Genomic DNA, 27,813 nt, shown 5'->3' with positions numbered 1-27,813 from the left:
CTAAAATACTGCCCTGCACAACCCTCCACCTGACCCCTAGTCCTCTCCTTACGCTAAAACACTACCCTGCATGACGATGCCCCTGACCCTACCATAAACCCTAAAACACTACCCATGCACGACCCTCCCCTCGACCCCCCGTCCTCTCCCTACCCTAAAGCGCAACCCTGCACGACCACCCAACCCTACCCTAAACCCTAAAACACTACCCTGCACGACCCCCCGACTCTACCCTAAACCCTACAACACTTCTCCTGCACGACACTCCCCGAACCCCAGTCCTCTCCTTACACTAAAACACAACCCTGCATGACCCCGACTCTACCCTAAACCCTAAAACACTACCCCTGTACGACTCTCCCCCAACACCCAGTCCTCTCCCTACCGTAAAACACTACCCTGCATGCCCCCGACCCTACCCTAAACCCTAAAATAGTACCCTACACGACACACCCCCACCCGACCCCCTTTTACCCTAAAAAAGTAACCCCCACCCCAGACCCAATCCCCCTTACCTCTCTCTCCTCGTGGTTCCTCTCGCCCCTCCTGGTTCCTGCGGTTGTCTGACGGGCGGTGTACGTTGTTGTGAGGAAACGGAAGAGCCTCTGTTTCCTCACAACGATGTGGATCACCTATATTTTTTTACAACATATGTGCTTTTACCATACGTACCTTTACAATGAAATTCTTTGTAAAGGCATTCGTGGTAAAATCATATGCATTGTAAAACAATGCGTAGTAATGACTACGCGTTTTTACAACGCATGCGTGGTAACACTGGCGTTGTAATGGTATGTGGGTAAACAGCCACTTTGAAATAGCTGTTTCCCCGTTGTTGTAGAGCGAAGTTGACAAAATCTAGAATGTTGTGAATTCAGTAGCTTCAAAGAAGAGCTGTAATAGGGGATCCAGTTAAACACCATCTACACCCAAAGAGCAAAAAGAAGGTTGACGTTTTGAGCAATGGTTCGATGGGGAGGAACAATCATAGTTTTAAAGCATGAGGGAAAGGGAGTGATGGAAGATGGAGTTGCGTGAGCCCAAGACCAAAGACAATAGGATTAGAAGATATATTAGTGACACGTTTGAAGAGGTCAGGAGAAGCTCGCAATGGGTTTGCAGATTGGCGTGTACATATTCATTCTGTAAAAGAGATGCAGTAAAGTTGGGTAGAGTAGGTCATGAGAAGAGAAGAAGTATGAATTTGAAGGACAGTCTCAAGCCGGATTCTAATGATGAAGTTTATGGAATACTACTAGGACTCAACGGGCCTAATTTAGACTATGATAACCAGTTGGTCCGCCAATCCGCCAGGTAAATGTTGGCCCGGAGAAATATTGGTCTCTAGAGTTGGAGATCTCCACCAGGTAGGTGGAGGTTTCTATGCCTTCAGCAGAGACTCCATTTGTCACTACAGCGTCACTGATGGCCCTGAAACTTTGCTTTGCTGAGCTAGTGTGATTTTTAATGCGCCTGTGAAGCAGAATTTTTGTCTTCCCAAAACCAAGCTCCTAAAGCAAGAGTTTGCCATTTAAGCACAAAAAACAAATGTCCGACATGCGGGGAGCTTTCTCCCAGGGGTTATTTCTATGACTACCACTAGACTTCCCCTGGTGGTTATGAACAAGAAAAAAGTATATCGGAAAATGTGCTCAAAATACGGCATATTGTCTGAGATACCTTGACCAACAACCCAATGTCCAATGGGTCGTAGGTCAAAGATTTTCACCAGCATGTGCTCTGCCGTCGGAAACATAAGTGTTTCCCCTGACACTGAGTGTGGTAAACCATAGATTTGGAGGATGGGACATTCTCCACAGTTTTGACTGAGTAATCAGTCCATCGAACTCAAAATCCGCCCAAAGTCACTGGCAGTATGGCCGGGCAGAGCTGTGGTGTTTCCTGCAGGAGGAGAGTTGGCTGTGAAGGGCATTTTCTGAGGATGAAGCTTGAGAGAAGATGAGGTAAAGATATATTGACCTTGAATTTCCTTGAAATTAACTTCCCACTCACCTTGTAATTTCCGGTTAAATCAAAGGAATAATTGGATGTCACATCCAGTTTCATTTCTGGATGAAGTGTAAGGGATGGTACTTGTACATTTTTAACTGCCCTTTAGCCCTTCTGAAATACTGCTTGGCCTTTGAATGTCACCCGTGTCACTAACATTGTGTTGAGCATAAATTAAATGAAGATCACTTGTAATTACTCTGATAAAGTTGCAAAAAAATCTGCAAAAACGCAGTTTCTTATTCCGTTACTTTGATATTTTATAACTGGCTGTATGACCGTAATTCAGCTTTTATCACAATTTTTTGCCTGGATATCTATTTGTGCATAATTCTTCTTTTTCTTTGTTTATTAACCCGATCCTTCATACCTGTGCGTATGACAGTGTGCACTGCATTGTATACATAGAGGTCAGAAAGAGGTTGGTAGAACAGTGGAATCTGTAGGCATTTCTTTTTTGCCAGGGGTTCAAGTTACCGCAGAGCCTCAGGAGGTCCGGGCGGGAGGAGGAGTACTGTATGAAGCATTGAGTTCATAACTGCTAAACAAGTTAAAAAAGGGAGCCTGACAGAGGCCATTAAGTTGTAATGGAGGTCCAGAAACACTGGAATCTGGCTTGAAAATTAAGTTTTATATAGCCTTGGAGCTCTCCGTAGCGGGCTCTACCGGCCATTAAAGGCCTGCTCCAGCGTTAAAGGCCCGGGACCTAAGCAAGGTCCTTATACAATGGAGCTGGCCTTTAATGGTCGGTAGAGCCTGCAAAGGAAGGTTCTAAGGCTATTAGAACATTCCTCCCCTAGAGGACAGAATGTTCTAATTTGTAAGATAAAGGCCCCGCGGAGCCTCAGGGGGTTGAAACCCCCTCTAGCTCTGTGATGCCTTTTTATCACAGCAGCAGCTGTGAACAAACATTGCAATGTTGATGCTCCGGGCTTCTACCGGACATTAGAAGCCTGGAGCACTCCACTGTCTTTAATGGAGCACCCAACATTTGAATGTTCTAATGTAGCATCAAGCCTGGTGACTGCTCTGGCCAGGCCCCACGGTGTAACTGTTTCAGAACATTCAACACAAAATAAGTCTAGAACTTTCTCTACAGAAGAATGACATAGTAAACATTCTTATGAAACATCAGATAGAACTTACACATTTAAAGCAACCTTACAACAAATTACTGTCATGGTTATGGTCTAAAGAAGGGTTGAGCCTGGGTTGTGGAGTGAGTAGGAGAGGGATCTGTAAATGAAAATACCAAGACCATCGCCCCGCATGATGTTGTCGTTTTGTCTGATGATCAATCCAAGTGTTAGTATGAAGTAGAAGGGGAGTGAGAAACAGGGTGGAATACATCATGTACAATAGGTGTGACATTCAATTCCAAGTTATAACTCACGTATAATACATGTTCCGAGCAGCAGGTGCATCAACCTATGATATACATGTTCCATTATTTCACAGCTACCATCTTTCAGAAATGACAACAGATGTACGTATCGTTCTTGATTTGGTATTACTCCACTGCGTTACGAACTAGGCTTTACTTAGACGTGCTTTTGAAGGGCATGGAGAGACACCGATTCGGATGCCACGGGGTCCTTTAACTCCAAAGTTCAACAGATATCGATACAGGTGATCACTATATCTTAAGTCAACCATCTGACACATATATGCACTAGACACAAGGCCTAGCCTTGATTTAGTTGGTTCTTGGAATGGTGGACTTCGGCTATCTTCTTGCGTCCCTTTTTGTGTTTCTTTAGCTCCTTAAGCGAAGGAGAGCCACAGGAATCTGCTTTCACCCCAGTCATTTTTAGCATGCATTTACTCCTAGCCAACAATTTTATTAATTCACTAGAGTTTTAAGTCTTAGAAATATGCAGATCTCTCATAAATACCTTTGCTGCTTCCCGTTTCTCCTAGCAATAGTACCTTTGTTTTAAAAACAGTACACTAGTGATGCCTTGATGACTCTCAACAAAATAATGGTCATTCTCTCAAATAAATTCTTCACATTGCACCCATACTCACCCATACTCTGATCTGTTTTTTCCCTGTGTCACCTCCTTGCCCTAACCTGTTCACTTCCTGGACCTCATACTTCTCAGCAGCGGTAAACTCAGTCTTTTAACGTTTTACATTTTACTGTAGATCATTCCATATTTGGTCTTTGCTCACACCATGTCTTTTTCAGGATTTAGACTATGCAAGTGAGATACGCCGATTTGTTATTCTGTATAAGCCATTTCTAAAACGCACACTATAAACCTGATCATCCCAATGTGCTCAGGAGAGCAAAAAGCTAGTGATTGACAGGCCAACCAGCCAAACTGTTAAGTTAGTGGTGGGAAACACAAAAGGAGGGAGGTTAGTTCATTAGGAAGCGGATTGATAGGAAGATGAAGGTATGCAGCCGAAAGACCAAAAGGATGAGCTCTCCATAGATGTGCTTGGGTACATGGGATGGCTTCAAGAAAAGGCATAGATGATAAGGTGAAGAAAGGTGTCATTTCAGTGTGGAGACACTAGTTTGGTCTTGCAGTTGAGTGTAGCAGCTCCTAAGATGCATTTATTTGAATGACAGTTACAAAATCATGAGCGTCTTTCAGTACCTCCAGGATAGACTTTAGAAGCTTCCCTGTTCAAGGCTGAAGTGGTCTATTTCTTCAGTTCTGTAGATACTTGGCTAGTTGGTAAAGGGTCTTCAGCACTGTGGAAATGGTAACTGTTCCCAAGTTGATGTGACTGAAGCTCAGGTGGTATGTTTCCATGGATATCAGACCTCTTCGTTGGGTTCCTGTGCATAAATATGTTGATTTCAATCAATAGCCCTTGTTTAAAGAGGGTCTTTACTATCACCTGAATCAGACAGGCTCCTGAGTCCATCTGATGCAAGCTTCTGATTATTTCAGTTGCCATTGGGTCCTTCTCGTTTCACGCTGCACACCTTTGGAATACTCTTTCTGTTGAGTTTTAATCAATCTTCAATCTCAACCTCTTTCAAAGTTGCCTGAAAACTTGTATCTTGAGTTGTAGACTCTCCCTGGTACTGCCTGCCTCTTTGATTTGCCAATCAGCAGGCAGACCTCTCTCTGCAGACTGTGGGCTTTATCAAAAACTGAGAGGATTCTCCCTAGTTTCAGGTGTGTGCTCTCAATTTTTGCTTCCCCCCTTCGCCCGCTTCTCTGCTGTGTGCGTTACTCAAACACAGGGCCATTACTGCCTTTCAGGTCAGCACTGTTACCTGGTTCTGCAGTCTGAAAGAAAATACATTATTTTATTTTCTAGGTTAGATGGATAAAGAGAACTAACATTTCTACCTGGGAGAGAAAAGATAATTAAAGAATACAGATGCTTAAATTAAAACATTTGGCATCCATTGGAAGACAAATTAGTTCTTATCTGTCAGTATAAAAGGGGAGGGGTCCCATGAACCGTACACACTGAAAGCCTACACCAGACTTCACATCATGATACCTATTAGTTGTTCTTTGGGAAACACTTCAGGTCTTAGGTAATTATAGAAAATATAGAATCTCTCTGGATGTTTCTACACATTCCAAGCTACCTTTTTGTGGGAAAGGTGATTGGTCGATCATGTATTTTAAGGAATAGAGTACCCTGTTATGCATTTTAAGAATATTGCAAGTCACCTTGGAGTTCCATGACCTTATAAAAGAACTCAGCCTTTGACCTTGCTCCTCTATATTGCTGCTGCCCTCCTTGGTAACTTGGTATTTTATCTCATGTATCATGTTAACACTGCCATCTGCATGCCATCCTAATTATGTATATCTTTTTTCACCCCAAAATGGATGGGAAGGGGCATTTTCTTGGCTTGTACCACCACAAAGTCATACATTTTCCCGTGTATCGCTCTGGCCCTTGTTACACCCCAACTTCCCTGTGAGGCAAGTTATAACTCCCAGCTCCCCAGTGCTGCTGCACATCACAGCGTGAGCCTGACATTATTGCATTACCCAGTTATGGGAAACATTTCCCGTCTGTCATTAATCTGCTTTCAGCTGAACAGATGTAAATCTTTGTCTCTGTTCAAGACTCTTTCATGTTGTGACAGCCCGCCCACGCGCACATCACTCTGGCGGAAGCACTCAGTCAGTGTTACTCCGTGGAGCGGCGCCGTGGGCTGGATCTGCGGATCCGAGCTGGTCTTGTGAGCTTGTCGCGCCTTCAAGTACTAACCACAGACGAGGAGCACGGTGGATTCCCCATTAATTAGCTACTGAGAAGCCGGGGCATAATGAAAGTTGAGGGTAGCCCCCCTGCTACGAACATGGAGGGGCCCCTCTCCAGGTCTAATACGGAGCTCTTGGGTCTGAGTATTGTGCTGAAGGGGCCCCCTGCAGCTCGGGGGCCCCCCGCACTGCAGAGGCTGCGGGGGCCTGTGTTTCCCCCCTGCTGAGAAGTAATTGTCCATTTACTGTAGGGTAACACTCTTCAGCGAAAGAACTTGCACTCCCTGCTACTGTGCATTATCAAACTTGCAGTTTTGGGATGTTACGAATACCTTTTTATGTGAGCATGCTTTACCAGGGACAGAAATCTGTAAAAAACAGTGCTTAATTTGAGCTGGTTGTCCCAGTGCTCAGCACCGGCACTTAATCATCAACAGTGGGGCTTTACATGGGCATCAGTTAAGGACACATACATTCATGGTAGGCATGGGGAGATTAAGTGATTTACAGGATGTTGAGCGGATGCCCAGACTCAAACCTGGTTCCCCAGCTGCGAAGTCGGCAGCTCTGGCCATTACACCACATCCTCTCCACAATTTTATGGCTAGTAGTTGGATCGGTTTTAGGCGACGCTAACAGAAGAAATGAGGTGGTGCAAGCTGCCTCCTGACGAGAGCCCCGATATTTATGTTTTTTTTTTACAAATTAACCATAGGTAAAAACTCAGTTTGTTCTCATCCTTCTTTTCAAGGTTGAAAACAGCAGGTCATTACAAGTTCAAAACAGCCCTGATTTGTAAATGAGTGTCACTTGTTTAGCAGTCTGATTAGGTAACCGAGTCTGATCCTGGTACTGTGCAATTTTGTGCTATTCCCGCAGACTTTTATAATGGTAAGTAAATTGGTGCAATGAATTGCTCATTTAGCGTCAAAACCTTAGTAAATCCTGACCAAATTGTTTTGTTGTTTGTTGCAAATGTCTTTTTAGCACTGTTCACTCAGTACAGAATAGTAGTCATCCCACCCTTGTCGCCAAAATGTTGTAAATGAATGTAGATGGATCACAAGATACTTCTAGTTAAGTTACAAGATAGATTTATTAAGACACAGCAGAGCACTACACCTCGGCAGCTGACCAGACCATCAACTTAGAAGTGTGGAACATTCAAGTACAAAGTAGAATGCACACAGGTATTCTGGGAGGCTTAAGAGGTGAGAACATAGAGAAAGGTCTAATGACCAAAGGTGGCCATGTTGCGAGGAGCATAAGTTTACTACATGTACCAGTGCAGAGTTAATGCTGGAGCACTTGGAGGCCACTTTGAAAGCCAAGGACCTTTGCAGGAGCCTCTGTCGCCTTCCCCAGCTCCCCAAGGCTGAGTTCAGGAGGCACTAGGAGGCTTCAAGAGACAGAGAGAACAAGCGGGATTGAGGGTTTGGAGTGGGGGCAAGATTAGAGAGGGAGAAAGCAAATAGATGAAAGGAGCGGTGACCGCTTGGGCCAGGTCCCTCAAAGTAACTGTTCCGGAACATTCAAAACACAATAAGCCCAGAACCTTCCCTACAGGAGCATGACATAGTAAACGTTCTTATGCAAGATCACATAGAACCTACACATTTAAAGCAACCTTACCTCAAATTACTGGCCCCAGTTTGTCTTTGGGCACAAACGACTGGTGTGAAACCCTTTGTCAGTGTGCTGAGGCAGAGTCATTGTGAGGTGCAAGTGTGGTAGGTGAACGCTCCTCCCCCTCAACCTAACAGAGATGGCCCACCCTGCCAACACTAATTCTATGTATTTTTGTCTTACTGTCTGGTAGTCATACACAAAGACCAACTGCCAACTGCACCTAGTCATGTGACCCAGGAGCAGGCACCAAATGGTTAGAGCAAGAAAATTCTAACTTTCTAAAAGTGGGATATTCAGAATTGTGATTTAAAGTCCGACGTTACCATTCAATACGATTTTAAATTACAATTCCTTTGACACAATATTCAACATTCCTACCTGCTCCCAATTGAAGGTTATCACTGATTAACTGTAATAAGGTAGCTGCATGTTATGCTATGGCAGAGGTAGGCCTTGCAGTAGTGAAAAACAAATTTAAGAGTTTGTTTACTACCAGGACATGTAAAAGTTAAAAGTGCATGTTCAACTTTTTAAATACATTGCACCCTGCCCACCAGGCTCTTTGTGGCCTACCCTAGGAATGAATTGTATGTATTAAAAAGGAAGGTTTAGGCATGGCAGGTCGAAACAGCAGTTTAGACGGCACACACAAGCTGCAATGGCAGGCCTGAGACATGTTTGAAGGATTGTTGAAGTGGGTGGCACAATCAGTGCTGCAGGCCTACTAGTAGTATTTAATTTCCAGGCCCTGGGTACAGGAAGTACCACTTTACTAGGGACTTACAAGTAAATTAACACCAATTCTACCATGTCATAAGGTGAAAGCACAAGGCTAGCAGTGGTAATGTGTGCAGAGTCCTAAGGCTAGAAAAAACGAAGTCAGCAAAAACAGAGGGATTGAAGTCCAACAGTCCTGCTCTAGACTTCCAAAGAGTATCTCCCAGACTTCCTGAATGCAAGGAAAATAACGTATTTATTTGTGTATTTATTTATTTATTTATTTATGCATGGTTACTTATAAAGCCCTACATCCATTCTCCAGAAGTCTCTTATCACTATCCAGGACGTTGTGGAGTTAAGTGTCAGTATATATAGGTTGAAAACATATCCAATCCAGCATTGATTAATAGATGGACACTGAGTGATGCCAGTTCATGTGGGATACCCTGCTCTCATCAAAACAAATGATCACGCTTTCAGCTCTTTTCTAAACCTCAGTAAGGCAGTTTCGGATCAGATAGATAAATGTACTTACTTAGAGGCATGCTTCCCTGCACGCCTGTTTCATGGCTCATCCAGTCTGACTAATGCCCTTCGGACTATGAAGTAATTTAGGTATGAGAGGGAACACGCAGCAATTAAACAGGAAGAGAAGAAATTATGGACTGAGAAAGGAAACCATTGACCCTATGTCCAAGTGCTTCTCCTTCAGCATATAGGGGATTGGGCGGGCCTCTAATGACTTCCTGTATTCACAATCCTGTGATAAGACTGTAACCTCTAGCTATATCTCTGAGCCACACCCTACAGATCTCACAGCTACTCACAGTGGTGTAGTCCATTCCTCAGGTGATAGTTAGACTGAGTTGGGTCAAAAAGCTCTTGGGCCAATGACCCGTGAAACTACTTTAGAATACTTTATATCCCTGCAGGCAGCTAAAGCGATAGGCTTCAATAATCTAAAGTCTTCAATGCGCCAGAACGTATGCCTTTTTAATTCACCTTATTCCAATCATGTCATGCTGTTAACGACACATGCATTAGACGCAATTGAGCAAGTAATAGGAAAGATTGTGCACTGCACACTTGCTTGAGCTCATCAATGATTTTAGGTACAGCGCTGACAGGGAAGGTGCTTAGCAGTCTATCCCCTGCTCCCCGTGCTCGTGTCTGGGGAGAGCGGGGTGGCCTCCACCGAAGAAGGGGAGAAGAGCTGCCTGCTCCCACAGATCCAGAGGAGAAGGCTGGCAGGAAGGGTTGCCAACCGGGGCAGCTGGAGGTGGGTTCCACAGCTGCCCCTGACAACTAGAGGCATGCGGGGTGACTGGGTGGTACCGTACACCCCCAGGAAAAAAAAAAGGCAAAGAAGGAAGGTGGCGCGAGGCCATGCGGCAACCTCAAGAAGAATTCGGCCTGAACGATCATTAAAAATTCATGTGCCTATGAGGGAGCACCCCATAATGCCCTCCAGGGTATCTCCAAGTACAAAGCGGATACTAATGTGATGTCCCCAGGTTGGCAGGAGGCACCACCAACTGAGAAAAAAACAGCGTGGGGGGCTGTAGGAGTGCAGCAGCTCCCACCAAGGAAATGTGTAAAAAGTACCAACCCTAAGTTTGAATGGGCAAAGAAAGGATGATAACCCGTAGTGTTTCTGTTAGTTTTAATCACTCCCAAGGCTAGAACGTTGGCTCTACAGCTGGGAGTGCAGTACTTTCTAGGGGCGGTTTCTATGGTTGCAGTTTATGTGGCTTAATAGCATTTCAGAAGACACAAATGAATGGTTAATGTTCAGATAACGTGTTATTCACAATGATTTATTGAAGTGTGTTGTATTGCAGACAGTTTCAAACATGCTTCACTTAAAGGTGCTGTGTTCCCGACAGTAATGATATTTCCAGAAAGACCATAATGCTTTATTCATTGTAATGTGTGCACATGGCTGTGATGCATTATTACTTATAATGAATGTACGTAGAGTATGGTTGCTGAAGTCAGTGATTGAAAGATATATTATGACATGTGATTCTGGTCTTGAAGTGTAGTAACACTGACCTGATGTAAAGTGACACCACCCCATATGGTTATGCACTGTACTGTACATGGGGAGGTTGGGGTGATGACCCGTTGGGGGTCAAATGTGATGTTGCCAAAGGTATTTCTACCAGCCTTCTGTATATTTGTAAATTCCTGCGTAGTATTAAATAGCAACTGCGTAATAAATGTAATTTTCCTTTTCTAAAGAAAAAGCACAGACTGGACAATCATTCATTGAGTGTTGTTAATGCGTGCCAGAGGATGTGATTACTAGCCCACACCAGCTCCCTTGGACTGATCTGCTTCCGTACCGTGAGAGAGTGAAGCACTGCAATGGGGTCTTTGGTTCCCAGTGAAGGGGTGAAGGTGGCCCATTACTAGTGCAAACCACACAACTAAAGTCTTGCTTCCTTACAATCACTATTATAATTTAGAAAAGGACAACTGCACCAAATTCAAGGGAATTACAACCACTGTTCAATACTTTTTACTCTATCGATTTATATATTTCGAGAAACAATTCACTCTACTGTAAAACATTCCACAGATTGCCTGCCCTGGGAAACTGTGATGGTCCCAAATCTCTTAGATGCATCAACAACAGAAGAAGACAATCAGCCTACAGGCTTGTTGCCTTAATCGGAGGCCCCCTAGATAAACCTGACCTCCCCCCACTCTGTACCTGACTATCCACAAAATCAGAAGTCCCCACGGTGGACTCCACTGCCAGCAGAAACAAAAGCAACAGATCAAGAGGAACTCCAGCGCTAACCATCATGATTCAATATTATCAAGCACATAAGGACAATAAATATAATTCTAAAACCCAACACATTTTACCAAAGATAATGGCATCTGAAGAAACTGGGGTGTCCCCCTGAGCGTCATCTCATCGCGGTTTATTGGGAGCATTTAGCAGAGCCCATGGCTCTTTAAAGTGAGGCCTACTTTTTGAGGGCTGTTCTTGCGCTCCGCATTTCTGTTGAATGCCCATACTTTGTTGCCCTTGAACCAGGATGTTCCCCCTCAATAAGATTTCCAGTCTTGGTCAGAAACATTGGTGCAGGGAGTAGTTATGTTGAAAGGAGAACACACTCCTTAGATTTTGTTCATTTTCTAAGTCAATTCCTCTTTGTTGTGTTTACTGCCCCTGTAATGAGATCTTGAGTAAGACACAAAGGCAAAAACTTGTAGGATGTCCTTTCCTAAATATAAACCTAATATATCCTATTATAGCTCCTATGAAAGCATCAGGACTGGAGTGGCCGCGTACAGGCAGGCCGATGGTTGTATGTTATACTGACCAATGTCAGACGGATCTAGTGTTACCTAAGGAAAAACTGGCGAAAAAAGTGGTTTGCATTCTCAATTCGCATTTGTTGAAGCCTCTCATCTGCGATTTCACCCTTTTCTTCCAGTTGTGGTCCCTACAGGGTCTAACCCCATGGTGATACCGCCTTATATTTATAGGAGCTTTACCTCTTTTCCCTTTTTCTCATCCTTCCCGTCTCTGATTCCTGACTTGGTTGCAGTCAACACAGAAGACCAATTACTGTTACTCACTCATCCGGGCTTTTTGTTTTTTTAAAGTAATTGTTGCAGTTTCTAATGTATTTCCACATAAGTGCAATAACCATACCTTTCTCTCCCTCCACTTAATAAGAAGTACCTGGATTTTTCAGCACTTTTTGGGGTTTGGAGTAGAGACAGATTTACGTTTCTTGCCAGCCTAATGGGTTTAAAAAAAATCTTAACAAAAAAAACAACTTATGTATCTTCATACAGGAGCTTTAGTTCAGACCTCTTCCTCATCATTTTTAGGAGCCTAAAACACATACCAGTCACCGATTGAAGCTGCGACTTCATAGAGAGATCCAAATCTAGTAAGACTCCAAGATTTTTCACAGTGGGCCTCTTCACTGCTTTAGTGACAGGGTTTGTTCTGTGTCCATGCGCACATCCTCCTAAAAAGTAATCTTCCTCAGTGGCAGTGTTAGTAAACAAACTCTGATTCCTCTTTGGTTTTAAATTAATTTTATTTGTGATGGATCTTTTTTTTAAAAAAGATATACATTTAGATAACGGTTGTGTTTGAAATGGGCATGGACTGTCACTGGGCCCGACTGAATACCTGCACCTCTGCGACTTCTAAACAAGGATTCAGTCATTTTAATGGGGAGCACCAGCATTTTCAAATAGCAAACCTTGGATACCTCACTCACCATCATGAAGGCGCTAAAATATGGGTCGCCTACAGACCCTTGCCCTACAAAAATAGTAGCTTCTGTTGCCGAGGTTTTAAATCCTGCTGTTAACCAAGTTCTGAATCTTTCCCTGGCTAATGGCAAAGTTCCAGCAAGGTGGAAACAGGGTAAAATCCTCCCTCTCCTGAAGAAACCTTCAGCTGACCCAGCTGTAGTTAGTAACTATAGTATGGGCCTATAGTTACCTGCTTCCTTTCTTTGCCAAAGCATTGGAGAAGTATGTGAATGCGGTAATTACGAACTTTATCGAGGCCACTAATGCCCTTCATCCTAGTCAATCGGGTTTTGGAGCTAACTACAGCACTGAAACGGCTTTATTGGAAGTCACTGAAAGTATCAAAGTCACCCTTGATAGAGGAGGAAAGGCAGTTTTAAAACTGCTGGACCTCTCGGCGGCTTTTGACACTGTGCCCCACGATAGACTCCTTCAGAGACCGGGGGTACGGTTCTTAGCTGGTTCTCCTCCTTCTTGAATGACCATCAGCAATCTGTCTGGTCCCCACCGTTTTCAGCTGACATTCCTTCGCTGAATGTCGAAGTGCCTCAGGGCTCAGTTTTGAGTCCAACTCTTTTTAATATCTATATGGCTCCTCTGGCACCACTTGCGGAAAAATTTGGGGATAAGATTATAACCTACGCTGATGATTCCCAACTTTTGTTTACATACGGAAAGGATGAACCACTAAATGAAAGTGAAATCTATCAAAGTTTGACTAATGTCTTTGACTGGTTTCGACAGAACCAATTGTCTTGCAATTCCGCCAAAACTGAAATTATCTTTTTTGGACATACACCAGGTGATGAATGGCGGAATTGGTGGTCCCAGGACCAACCTCCCCCCCTAGCCCTGTCACCACTGTGAAAAATCTTGGAGTCTTACTAGATTGGGATCGCTCTATGAAGTCGCAGGTTCAATCGGTGACTGGTATGTGTTTAAGTCTCCTAAAAATGATGAGGAACTTTCTCTCATTACTGCCTCTGTCTCATAGGCAGACGGTAGTACAAGTCTTGATCACCTCAAGGCTGGATTATGCCAATGTTTCGTACCTGGGCATCCCGAAATACTTATTAGGCCGCCTTCAGATTGTGCAAAATGCGGCTGCTAGAGCTATCTTGATGGTTGGGCCCAGGACCCATTTGGCAATTCATCTGAAAACTTTACACTGGTTATCAGTGAAAAATAGAATTGATTTTAAGGCGCTGGTGTTGGCTTTTAAGGCTTTTCACGATAGTGGGGCCCAGTATCTCAGAAAGAGAATTACACCCTAATGTCCGGCCAGGACACTGAGATTTTTGGCCCAACATCTGTTAGTGGTGCCAAAATCTTTTCAGGCTAGGAAGGGAGGACGCTCCTTCCAGGTGGCTGTAGGTAGATTATGGAATTCTCTGCCTCTTTCCCTCAGACTTGAACCAGAGCTCCTTGGTTTTAGACGCCAACTTAAGACCTGGCTGTTCCATCAGTAATTTATGCTGTGTAGGACTGGAAGTTTCCAGGATCTCTCTTCTCCAGGGGTACCTTCTTAGCGCCGGGACACTCTCTGGAGTAGCCGTGCGCTTTACAAATCCCCCATAACATAACAAACATGTGCTCTAGGATAGTACGTTACTGCATTTTTATATTTTCATTTCAAGAGCTTGATGGCAGCATTTTTATTTTTTATTTCTTTTGAACTTTTTATGCCTCTTGCTTTTGTTTGCTCAAAATAATAATAATTAAAAAAAAACAATTGCAGGCTTGCCAATGCCACTGTTCTTTTATGATACTCATGCTGTGTGTGCGAAGGAAGCTCATTGCATTTTACTTACTCACTATCTTGTGTTTTTATTTTTCAATAAAGGAGCGCCGAGATGACTGGCATTGCCAGTGTCTGTTTTCCTTGGCGTCGTCGCCAGCTTCAGACTCACTCTTGGCTGCTGGTGTCTGCGCTGCAGTTCCCTGGAACAGCAGCAGCTCCCTGTTTGCTCTGCTGAGCGTCTTCTCCTTGTTTGCAGTGCACAAGTGGCATATGCAAGAGTCAACACTCATCAGCCCTTCCACCCCAGTTTAAACATGGCCACATTTTCCACAATAAAAAGCAGAATGTGCCCGTGAAGCTGCTGCACAGCTGTGTCTAGATGACACCAGCTCGGCTGGGCACGCCGGGGTCAGTTTCCCATTCGAGGCCTGCGCATTCGCAAACAAACGTGTTGATCAAGCTACAAAATGTCGAGCTACGTCTACATTTCCAGTTACATTTAGGGGCATATTTACAAGGAAATTGCCGAGCGCATCGCTGTGGCAAATTTCGCAGGCCGCTCTCTGCCATTTCAAAATGCTGGGATGAGCCATATTTACAACAATAAGGCGCCCCCCTGTGTTTTCCGTAGCGCTGGCGGAAAAAATAGCTGCCTAGCGCCAACACTGACACCCTTGCGCCATAGTGCAAGCGAGCCTGTGTTGCAGCGAATTATTTTTTATGTGCAGGAAGGAGTGCCTTCCTGCACACAAACAATCAACAATGGTGATTTGCTACTTCTATGTGTGCTGCATTATGCATTCTGCAGCACACATAGAAGGAGCAAATCGTCATAATTTAATGATTGTTTATGTGCCTGAAGGAACACCTTCCTGCACATAAACAATCATTAATGGTGTTTTGCTTTTTCTATGTGTGCTGCAAAATGCAGCACACATAGAAAAAGTAAAAACAAGCATTTACAATGCAATGGTCTCGGCAATATTATAGGTAGAGCTATTGGTATTGCTCATTATTTTTTTAATCATTTTTGTATCCCTAAATAAATGGCATTGTCATTTCTATGGGCATTAGCTTTTTTTTGCATATGTGATACCTATTGCATTAGCAGAGAGAGAGTGAGGTAGTGAGATAGAGAGAGGGAGTGAGGTATTGAAATAGAGAGTGAGGTAGTGAGAGAGAGTGAGGTAGATAGAGAGAGTGAGGTAGTGAAAGAGTGAGGTAGTGAGGGAGAGGGATGTTGTGAGGTAGTGATATATAAGCATAGAGTGATGTTGTGATGTAGTGAGAGAGAGAGAGGTAGTGAAAGAGAGAGTGAAAGTGAGTTAGTGAGATAGAAAGAGTGAGGTAGTGAGATAGAGAGTGATTGAGGTAGTGAGTGAGAGAGTGAAGTTGTGAGGTTGTGAGCTAGAGAGTGAGGTAGTGATGTTTTGAGAGAGAGAAGTTGTGAGATAGGGAGGTAGTGAGATAGAGTGGAGTAGTGAGGTAGAGAGAGTTATGTAGTGAGAGAGAGTGAGGTAGTGAAACAGTGATATAGTGAGGGAGAGGGGTGTTGTGAGGTAGTGAGATATAGGAAACATTACAACACCCTAAAGACCAAGAGATGTAAACATTAGGAAGACGTTAAGGGATGTGGCGTTATGGCCAGTGCCGTCGAATTTGAAACTGAGGAACCGGTTTCGAATCTCGGCGTCTGCTCAACCACTTGTGTTTCGAGACAAATTACTTAATCTCCTCGTGGCTACAAAAACGAATAAACCATGTGTAATGGAACTGGTGAACAGTATTGCCCTCCAATAGCTCCGGTCGACGTAGCGCTACATAAAACTGCAAAAAATTTACAAAATTCTGGCGAAAGGGCAACAGACCCCCAAACACTAGACTTTTTCACCTGGATTTAAAAAAAAGTTTTACTGCCTGCAGCACACACCTCAACACATTTTAACTCAATTTCAAATGTGATTTCTAAGCCTTTTTATCTCAGAAGTATGTAAAACTCTGTGATGGCGAATTAGAATTTTCGAAAACATTATGAAATCTGAAATATAATATGACGTGTGCCCACAAACTTTTTAAATTCGATTACACTGACGGTGGGCTTCCGAATAGTAAATTGCTAGGATATTGGGGACTGCTTGGGTGCCAAGGACTGTTTCTGCTGTTTTTTGGGGCGGGGTGAGTATTGGGTCTATATTCACTAACTCAGATTTATTATGACGGCAGTAAATACACCCGGCTGTGAATATTAACCATTGATGGGGTGGCAGGCTGAAATTCATGTTGTCGGGTGTGATTTATATTTGCATAATGGCATGTTCACATTGTGCATGGTGTTACTGTCCTGCTTCCCATCCCCAGAAAAGCACACACCTGCAGTGGCATGATGCAGGGTCCTTGCCTAGTTCCAACCAAGGCTTCAGGAGTGGATGGGAGGGTGGCCTCACACAAGGGAGGCGCAGGCTCGCCTGGGAGAGAGGGGTTAATGCCCCGCCCGTGCCTTCAGTGCGACGCTGTGCTGACGGCGCGGGCTCTGAAGTCCAGGGCGCTCCCAGCTGTAAAAGGGAGTCTGCAGGGGGGGGGGCGCAGAGCTGAGGGCGCTCCTGGAGCAGAGAGCCAGTTCTGTAGTGGCCTTCCGTGGGGCTGTGGTGTGCCCCCATCCCTCGATCTGACCGGTTCCTTGTTTGTGCGAAGGCACCTTCGGGCCGTGTCCCTGCACTGCATGTGGTGTGAGTGCACAGCTGTACATGAACCTCCAGTGTAAAGGGGGTTCTTTCCACCCAGACCTACGGCTCTAACAGCCCCCACCAATAAACACTCAATACGTGGCTGTGTTCGATGATAGTAATCGTTTGTAGACTGGCAAGCTGCGGACCGACCTCTCACCCCAAAAAGATACGCACAACCCCAATAATCATTTTTGTGGAAAGTATGGGTCATAGTCATTTACAGTAACATTTGTCAACTTTCAAAGCCACTATATGGGACACAACCGGGAGCACACGGGGCTCCCGGTTGTGCACGATCCCAGAGCTGTTTGCTGCTGGTGCCGCGGCGCGGACGGCACTGGAAGGTAGCGGCCGGGGTGAGGGTGGAGCGCAGCCACCGGGATCCTCGGGAGGAGGCTGTCGGTCTGTGATGCGCACAGGGCAGCCGGGCATAGAGCAGGCTGCACCTGGGAGCTGTGCACAGGATTCCCGAGCCCGGCGCCGCCTGCAACGCCCTCAGAGCTTCGAGTGATTGATAAAAAATGGCGGATGGAAGCTTCGAAACTTTTTCGGAATCGAGGGCGTGTTCCTGCTGTTCGAAAATGGGCGTGGCTAAAAAGTGGAAAGAACAGCACGGAACACGCCCCCGAATCTGAAAAAGACGGAGCCTATTTGGAGGGACGGCTCTCTCCTCCAATGGCTGGCCTCCGTTTAGGAAGCCAGCCAATGGAGGAGAGGCAAAAAGAGAGGCGGGCTAAATAGCCACTCTCAGAAACATTAAATCTCCGGACTTCCGGTTCTGCCTTCGGCAGACCAGATGGTCCCTAGCCTAAAAAGGAACCAATGAAAACGATGGGTGTGCACAAAGGAGACACCGCATGTCTCAAAAACAGCGCACTGCCTAGGCTCGACCGAAAAAGGAAACTAAATGCTTCCACCGTGTGGAACAGAGCGCAAGTCATAGCAGTGATTTAAGCAAGCACGGTAGTTTTAATCAATTAAAATGATATCTGAACAGCATGTTGGCCACAAAGTAGTGATGAACTACAACTGTGTAGTCCTCGTGGAGTGAGGCCTTTAATATACCCTCGCAAGAGTCTGCAAAGTTTAAGGAACGTTACAGAAATTCAGTCTTTTAGGGGAGTTCCGAGGTGGTCTGATATTTACCCGCAATTGTGCTGTGAAGATAGTCTCTCTCTAGAACGAACTGCGCATCCTTCGGACATCGGAATGCTGTTAAACACAGAAATAAAGATTAGTGCAAAACCAACAATCAACGTGAATTTCGTTCTGCTAAAGGAAGTAGCAACAGCAGATGGAAGTATCTAGGAAAAAATGTCGTTCGAGTGAGGCTGCGATACTTTATGAATTATTAACGCCCAATACTAGCAACGATGAAATTACCTACGAGTATTACTTAGTGCACATACCTCCACGATTAGACACATTCCCTCCAAACCGAACAAGAAACTTCTTAATTATAAGTTATTTAGTATGAAAACTACTCAGGCGTGGAGAAGGCCCGTTATTTAGTCGCTACCACCGAATTACCATAAACACGAAGCTCGTTTAGAGGATATGCCGAGGCGCTAAAAAGCCAATTATAAATTGTGTTGCTACACACAGTTTATATGAAAAACATGCCAATCCTGGGACTGGCCTCAAAATTCATCAAATGTCTATTCTCGATGAAGGAGGTACATAGAGACGCTAAACCCTGCCCCCACCACTGTTTGTTTCAAGGGGAAATTACGACAGTACAGCTAATTTCTTCGCTGAAGTATTCAGTGTGCAGACTGACGGCGTGCTCAGAAAATACGGAATAGAAAAGCCACTGCCGTTGACACCAAAATATTCACTCAGTATGCATTGCTCACGTGACATGCCCTAGAAAGACCGACTTAACCACCAATCATAATTACGACACGCTCGGTATGATGGGTTACCTGGACCGGAGGGGGGGGGGGCACAAAGTGATCAGCATTACGATTTATCACCATTTGGTTGTCTGTCCCGAAAGATGTTTAAGCCCTCATTTCACTTTGTCCACACGTGATGTACCACCCTTCACTGCCCCGGGTCACAGGCCACGTTTTGGCATCAGTGGACAAGCTTTGCTTTAGGGCCGGCAATCCACTCACCCACACAATAAAGAGCTAGGAAATACCTGAATTTCAGCTTTCACTGATCTAGGGTTCCACTTCGTCCGAAAGTCTACCCCTGTAGGAGACAAAAAGCCGCCATTAAATCCGTCTTAAACAGAGACGAGCAACACAAGTCAGTTTTAAGCGTAAGGTTTTATCATTTGGTTGCGGTCCCGAATCAACGTGAATTTCGTGGCAGAAAGTGTCCAATGTTTGAAAACAAGCGTTCTGCTAAAGGGAAGTAGCAACAGCAGATTGAAGTGCAGAGGAAAAAAGGTCGTTTAAGTGAGGCTGCAGAGCTGCGATACTTAATGAATTATTAACGCCCAGTACAGTACATACCTCCACAATCAGACACCTGACTTCTAAACTACCACGAATTACTAAAAACAAAGCTCGATTAAACGATATTCCGAGGCGCTAAAGAGCCAATTATAAATTGTGTTGCTACACACAGTACGAAGAACATGACAATTCTGGGGCTGGCATCCAAATTCTTCAAGTGTCTGGTCTAGGTGAAGGTGCTATCTAGCGAGACGCTAAACACTGCCCCTTTATTTAGTCTAGGTGTAAAAACTACGGATGGGATTCAGTTTAATAATCCAAGTTTATGGCGGCTGCATCATTTCACTTTGCCCTGCTTACACACGCGTTGTACCACCCTTCACTGCCCCGGGTCACAGGCCATGTTTTGGTATCAGGGGACAAGCTTTGCGTCAGGGCCGGCAATCCGCTCACCCCCACAATAAAGAGCTAGGAATTACCTGACATTTCAGCCTTCCCTGATCTGGTGTTCCACTTCGTCCGAAAGTCTACCCCTGTAGGAGACAAACGCCTGCAACGCCCTCGGAGCTTCTGGTGAGTCCTAAAAAATGGCGGATGGAAGCTTCGAAACTTTTTCAGATTCGAGGGCGTGTTCCTGCTGTTCTAAAGGGGCGTGGCTAAAAAGTGGAAAGAACAGCAGGAACACGCCCCTGAATCTGAAAAAGACGGAGCCTATTTGGAGGGACGGCTCTCTCCTCCAATAGCTGGCCTCCGTTTAGGAAGCCAGCCAATGGAGGAGAAGCTAAAAGAGAGGCGGGCTAAATAGCCACTCTAGAAAACATTAAATCTTCCGACTTCCGGTTCTGCCTTCGGCAGACCGGTAGTCCTCGACCTAACAAGGAGAACAAATAAAAGTATTTCTCCTCTTGGCACCATTCTAACGCCTGCTATTGCCTCGGGTTAGGTTTTGGCGCTGCCTCAGATTTACAGATCCCTGCAAATCTGGGGCAGAGTCACCCATTGCACGCACCTTCCACGCAGATGTGACACCACTTTGTAAATATGGTGCAGGGCATTGTGCCACAGGAACGTCGGTAAAAGTGATCTTCCGGGTGGCGCTATCCCCTTGCAAATATGCCCCTTAGTTTTCCTTGCCCTGAACTTCAGTACAGCAAAGGCATACAGACTATGCTACCCGTTGCCTTGCTCTCTTGTGCTGGAGTTAACAAGTTAGATAGAATAACAAATAGGGTGTGAATCGACTCAGAAAATATTATGATTCTTGTCAAATGACATCGAACATCTAGTTGAGCCTACACCCTAGCCTCTCCTAGACCCGCTGGGGAGACTGGAAACTGCTTCCACAGCTGCACTTTCAGTGCTTTGTACAGCCTGTAATGGACGTGCTGGGGGTAGTGTCATAGGCGTAATCATTTCCTTCTTGCAAATAATGACCCTGTGGCTTCCCGTTTTCATATCCATCTGGGTGGTTTGGAACCCCCGTCCACCTTTGTCATTAGTACTTTTCACCTTTGACCCAGTGGTGGAGGCAGGTTTGGGTGACTGAGGTTGAGAAAGAAACACCAGGTAACAAATGAAAAAGTAAAAGTTTCCTCTTTCTTTCTATCACAATGGTAGTGCTGCTCTTAGACTATGAATCAGTTCACCTGACAAGCACAACCTTGCGGGCCCATCCTTGATGTAAGCCTCTACTTAGAATCCTCAAGATTGTGTGAAAATTGTAGGCCTGAGCGGTCAACTCCGCTCTGTTTGCGGAGTTTGCAGAGTTTTCTGCACTCCACTGAGCACGCAGAGTTTCTTTCTTGGAGCAGAGTTTTTTCCTCGCTCCCGCTCATCTGTGTTAAGTTGGCGAGCGAGGAAAATCCAACGCTAGTTCACCTCCCAGCGAGATTTCACATCAGGGGCGGTCGCAGATGGTCGTGAACGCTCGCGTTGAGAGACCACCCATTTGCATTGAGGAAGCTGCCTCTCACGTAGAACATCTACTGGTGCAGTTAGCTCTGATATCCAGAGCGGGACAAACTCCCGGTACTAAAAAAACTGCATGAACAGCATAACCTAATGCATGCTGCTGCTTTTGGAACTCCCCATAGTGCAGCAGAGTTTTTTGGTCACTTTGCGGAACTCCGGCCAGGCCTAGAAAATAGACAGTGTAAGCACAGAACCCTGTCGGCAAAACGTTACCAACTCACTCATTGCACAGTCTGTTCTTTCTTTCTATATATCTTGTTAAACCCGCTCTGTTGTGTCAGTGAACTGCAAAAGAAAAGCACCTTTTAGAACGCATGGTTTTGATTTCCTTCTACTGTGTTATGCATTTAAAATGTGATCCAGAATAATACATACGGTTGAATAAAAGACATTTTAAATATTAGCAAATTAATAACAACAAAAATATACATTTCTCAAAACATGGACAATCCTATTTGCAATCTCAGATAAACAATTAATTCTGAACAGATGGCGCTCTAAATCTTTCTACAGAGTCCTGAAATCAATAAATAAACCATGAAATATAAGAAATACATAATGAGTACCATGTGTAATATGATCTTGTATTACCATCTCAGGGATCAGGTGACATTTATAGCCCACTCGGTCTTCAGCCATGTGCTTTGTAAATGTCACTAGAACCCCTGGATGGCAGTATATCACCATATCACACAGTTGCCTGAAATGTATTACATATTTTTATATTAAAGGTATTAACTCGGTTCCCCACCTTGTCAACGTCTTTCCTGACTTTAGGCCCCATTCCACTTCTGTTTGGATTGACCATAGCTCTGATCTGATTTCCTGAAATCACTGCATCTTAAAGCTGTTAGCTACAGTATCTTAATGGGTGTGTCTCAAATCAGACATTTCAGGTGCCACGTCTGCGTCATGGTTGAGTCGTATTTGGCCTTCAACCCTTTGGGGGCCCTGTCGGAGGCGGTCCTTTATATTGCTGTCTCTTTTTGGTCTAGTGCCCGCCTTGTTGACGGTCTGCTCTTACAAATCCTGACCCGTCTCCACCACCACCAGTCTGTAAGACCTGGGGCGACTGTCAGCAAGCACGCTGCTAAATCAGCCAGTGGTCAGTAGACCCTTGGCAATGGTAGACACCTCCCTGTCCGTGTGTGTTTATCGTGCGGCTACCTCACAGGAGCCAACAGTCAAGATCTCTGCAAATGCCTGTGATCACTGTCTATTCGTGCAGAGCTTTGACGCTGGTCGATACCATATTTTGGACCTCACCTGCTTCCCGATGGCTGTACTTGTCCGGCTCACTATTGACCCAGTGACTAACCGGGGGAGTCAGTCCATGCATGGTTTCCTCACAAAATGTGGGGGCCCAACTGGTCCCCTGACCTCTTCTTATTACTTTGGTTCTGCAGAAGTATGCTCTTTAGCTCCTGACTGGGTCACTGGCGTCTCACTGGGGGGCCGTCTACTTGATTTTGGAGGGCCCCTAGTTCCTCCTGGCAATCACAGGGGCCTCTTTCTGGTTTTGCTGTAGCTCTGTCCTTACAGGGAGCTTTCCCCAAAGGAAGCTCAGTGCTCCGTAGTAAGCCTCTCTTAGTCCGTCCATTTTGGTTTCCTTGGCCCCGCTCCATGGACCTTAGTGTGCTGCGTCTTGCCGCCGGTTCCTCCACTCAACTTCCCCTCAAGGATGAAATTGCTGCTCAGGAGGTCCAGGAAACGCAGAGGGGGTACTTTCTCGTAGTGGTCACAGCAGACAATTCAGGCTATTCATCTACCACAGCAGTGCACTAGTATTCACCCAAAACCCCCAACCCCCCAAAAAAAATCCGGATTAGAAATTTAAAACCTAATTTGGGCGTTCCCACATATTAACAATCAAACTTCTGTAAGGAAAATTATCTAGAACCCACCCACTTTATTATCAGGCGAATTATAGCCCTCTACCTTCAGCTCTTTTAAGAAAATAGGTTTGTTGAGGTCTGTGAATTGATGTACTCTTAGGACTTATGGACTAAAATCCTTCAAGTGATGTGTAATAATTTTCAACACAACTACATCAGTTTTGTTTGGAGAATTTCCTATGCTGTGTGAAACTGCAGCAGATTTGTATTTCCTCTGCTTTCTATTTAGCTGTTGCATCGGGAATAGCATCGCCAGAATCGGGCGAGAATATTGAAACCCTTACCTGCTCAGCTGCTACACATGAGAGAAATCCAGGGGCCATCAATACATTGATGGTAGGTTGAGGTGAGTTCTTCCAAGCACACATGTCCCCTGGACATACCAGTGCTTGTTGTTTTTGAAGGTCGGGCTCTTTATTTTCCTGTGTTGTTTGGAAATCGCACTCAGCTGTCCGATGGTGGTATTTTCAAGACACAGCTCTGCCATCGTTGCTTTGAATATAGTTGTGGATTTCAGGCTTCATGGCGCTGCTGAATACTTCTAGTCCCAGCCATTGGCTGTTAAAGTCCCACCTGCTACACTGATGAGGTGCAGGAACAGGCAAGACATATTGGGTCAAGGTCGGAAATCATAATAAAACCCCTTGAGGGTCTACAGCTTCCCAATGGACAATGAGAAAGCTAGAAAAAGTCAATCCTAGGGCACACAGAGTGTGGCTAACAGCTGAATGTGTAGCCACGTATTAAGGGGATTCTTTTATGCCACATGTTACAAATAATGAGGGCCCGATTCACAGAACAAACTTAAGACAAAATCCTAAACTTAGTACCATTTTGGTATTCACAGAATGCACTTACTACTTCTGGTATTCACAGAATGAACTTACTACTTTTGCTATTCACAGAATAAACTTACTACTTTTGCTATTCACAGAATGGATTTACGACTACTAACTTTACGTCCGCACTCGGGCCGGAAATTCCGGCCCGGAGGCGGAGCTTCCGGGCCGGAGGCGGAGCTTCCGGCCCGGAGGTGGGGATTCCGGCCAGTGGCGGAGATTTAGCCATGGCCAAAATCTCCACCTCTGGGCCGGAAGCTCCGCCTCCGGGCCGGAATTTCCGGCCCGAGTGCGGACGTAAAATTAGTAGTCGTAAATCCATTCTGTGAGTAGCAAAAGTAGTAAGTTTATTCTGTGAATCGCAAAAGTAGTAAGTTCATTCTGTGAATACCAGAAGTAGTAAGTGCATTCTGTGAATACCAAACGGGTACTAAGTTTAGGATTTTGTCTTAAGTTTGTTCTGTGAATTGGGCCCTGAGAGTTTAAAAGGGTCTTGGATTGTGTTTCCTTTTAGCAGCTGTTCCATGTTTCTTACAAAGGCAATATTCAGACCTGTCTAGCATGGAGCTAGGAACATATTGAAGGTTTACTCAAATAGGAAAGGATTCCTCAAATATGCAACTCCTTAACTCCAACTTGCTCTACTGCAAGTCATAACCATAACCTGGTTAGGTCTCGCTTGGCAGTGCAGCTGTCACCAGATGTAATGTAATCAAGCTCAGAAGGAGCTTTCAGGAATATATACAGAGGGGCTTTTGCTCTGCCCACATTTTGGTATCCATGAAGACATGTTTTGATTCGCCAGAAGGTGTGTGCTTCCACAGAAAAAAGTGCTCCTATGCAAGAGTTCTTATTGGTTCACTGGGAAAGGTTATGCCAAATTCTGTAGGTATGATTTGTTTATTATGAAAAGTTGCAGCAAAGCAAGTAGGCCTTGCTTATTGATTGTGAAAAGCATGTGTTACAGGCAATAGGCTTGAAGGGTGGAATGTTGTTACACTGTGCTAAAGCCTGGAGGCAGATATTCTGTTACATGGAATCTCAACGTCAATCACAGTAGGTAAGGGATTTGGTGCTGGTGACCCTCCTGAACAAACCATGGGGAGAGACAATGTGCACTATGGTGGTCATTATTATGCTCTATTAGTAGGGATTTGATATTATTTGACCATTGCATTTGTACATATTTATAATTGTATTATGATATAGCTGATGGTTGCCTTGTAGGAAAGCTTATGAGCCAAACAAAGGCCTAAATTGCTCATGATGACAACCCAAAGATAACGATGTAAAGGTTTGATTGTTTATACTGAAAAGTTATGATACAGGCAGGAAGCTTTAAATATTGATTGTGAAATACATTTGTTAAAGTCAATAGGCAGTTTAGAGTATATTGTTGTTACCCTGTATTAAAGCCTACAACAGATATTTAGTTACAAGGAGTCTCACAGATCACCGTAGTAGGCTAGGGTTTAGATGCTGGTTACCCCCTCTGTAAAACCCTGGGTATAGACGATGTGCATGGCCAGAATCCTTGTTAGGCCATCGTTGGAGAGGCAGTATTTTGCTTCGCCAGCCCTAGTTTTATATGCTTTGTAATTATATGGCTGAAGGTAGGCTTGTGGGAAAGTTTAAGCTCACAAAGGAGCCTCTATAAAACCCTACAGTGAGAACAATTGTACTGCAATAATTCTTCCTAAAATCTCTTCTTGGCTTTGTGCCAGGATCTTGTAATAATAAAAAACAAAAATAATACATTCCCCCATGTACATAAATATATATACATACAAATACATAGAGTGCCTTTAGATCAGTCCACTTCTGCCACTAATCTGTCTGAGTGTCATTTACACTGCGTTCATCCATTACAGCCTACTCCATGGGGTAAAAGTTCATTCCAGATGGCATCTTATGATCACTTGTGTATATCCAGCTAGAAACTGAGTGCACTGCAGTGTCAGAGATCTTTTCTAAGATTTCCAGCTTTCCAGGCATTGTTAAAGAGCCACCTACCTACTTGCTGCTCATTTCATCCATCTTGAAAATGAGTGCGCTTCAGTGTCAGTGGTTAGCCAGTATTTTAGTTTTCAATGTTTTCCTTTTTCCTTTCATTTCTTTGCTTGTACCCTTTGCAATGTATCCTAAGAAGATACGTCAGCTTTCCAGGCATTGTTAAACAGCCATCTCCTTGCCGCTCATTTCATCCATCTTGAAAATGAGCGCGCTTCAGTGTCAGGGCTGGTTAGCCAGCAGTTTAGATTTCCTTTTTTTCCTTTTTCCTTTCATTTCTTTGCTTGTGCCCTTGCAAAGTTTTCTAAGAGGATACTACAGCTTTCCAGGCATTGCTAAAGTGTCACCTACTTGGCGCTCATTTTATCTGCAGTGCACTGCATTCCATGTGGCCACTTCCTCTTAATCAGGCGACCATTAGGAGCATTGTTTCATTGTTTTACCATTCCAAGATGGCCAAAACGTTGGTTCCCAATGTGGCAGCCATGTTGGAACTTTAGAACAACATTAGATTATTTCCAATGCTTCTGCAAGACGGACACCTGCTGCTATGTTTAGTGTCGTAATTTCAAGCATATGCCCTCCTTGTTTAGATGGCAGCATGTTCTCTTTTTTCTGATTCTGGTCTTTTCATTTTTCTTGCATATGTTTTTGGGTTTGTGTCTGTTGTATTGTGGTTTTATCAAAGGGTGAATGCAATAATGAGCCAGTGGATGAATGAATGAATGCATTAGTGTAAAGATCATTGACAGTGTGTAGTATGAGGGCTGTTGAGTGCCATCAATGGCACAAAAAGCACTTTCATTCATAAACAAGACCTATTCGTTTTGCCAGCACTAGTTTTTCTAGGTTAGGACCATCAAAAAGCAGCTTTTCCATGTTGTTTGAGACTTCCAGAGTAGTGAGCTATCTACAAGCAATGGCAGGCTTTAACGAAGGAGTGTTACAAAGGAGTGAAAGAACAGAGGCAGTGGAGCAAGGCTGTGCAGAGCAGGAAGGAATGGGCAAGGCTGAATCACTCGGGGTACAGGAGGGAGTTTAATGAGGGTGGGGCAAGCACTGCCGCTGAGAGGAGGAACAGGGTGCAGAGAATGTCTTGAAGAAGCGGTAGAGGAGGGTTGGAAGAATGGGCGAGGACGAAGGCAAAGGGTTTTGTAAGGCAACCACGTCAGAAAAGCTGATCATTGTTACTGAGGAGCATGGCCTGGTAGTGGGGCAGTGAGAGTCAGGGTTGAAAGCAGACCATTTGTAGGGTGTCCAGTGAATGAAGGTTTGCGCTTGAAGTATTTCGAGTAATGAGTAAAACCCCAAATACAAAGAATTACAAATAGAATGCATTGTATAATGAAAAAGTAAATTTCACTACTGTGTCTCT

The 27,813-nt window shown here is 44.5% G+C and overlaps 1 protein-coding gene and 1 non-coding gene across 2 annotated transcripts in view; one reads left to right on the top strand and one right to left on the bottom strand.

The window, feature by feature from the left end:
* RAP1GAP2 (RAP1 GTPase activating protein 2) overlaps window positions 1–27,813 on the top strand; it is a 964,048-nt gene that overhangs the window by 319,820 nt on the left and 616,415 nt on the right. The gene's annotated exons all lie outside the window — the stretch shown is intronic.
* Window positions 19,266–19,337, bottom strand: LOC146859245 (small nucleolar RNA SNORD2). The gene has a single exon (XR_014980416.1). It is a non-coding gene; the product is annotated as a small nucleolar RNA SNORD2 (small nucleolar RNA).

This window comes from Triturus cristatus, chromosome 3_2, assembly GCF_964204655.1.
Source record: "Triturus cristatus chromosome 3_2, aTriCri1.1, whole genome shotgun sequence".
Classification (NCBI taxonomy): Eukaryota; Metazoa; Chordata; class Amphibia; order Caudata; family Salamandridae; genus Triturus; species Triturus cristatus.
Note: the sequence above shows the minus strand (reverse complement) of the source record. Positions and strands in the feature narration are given on the sequence as shown.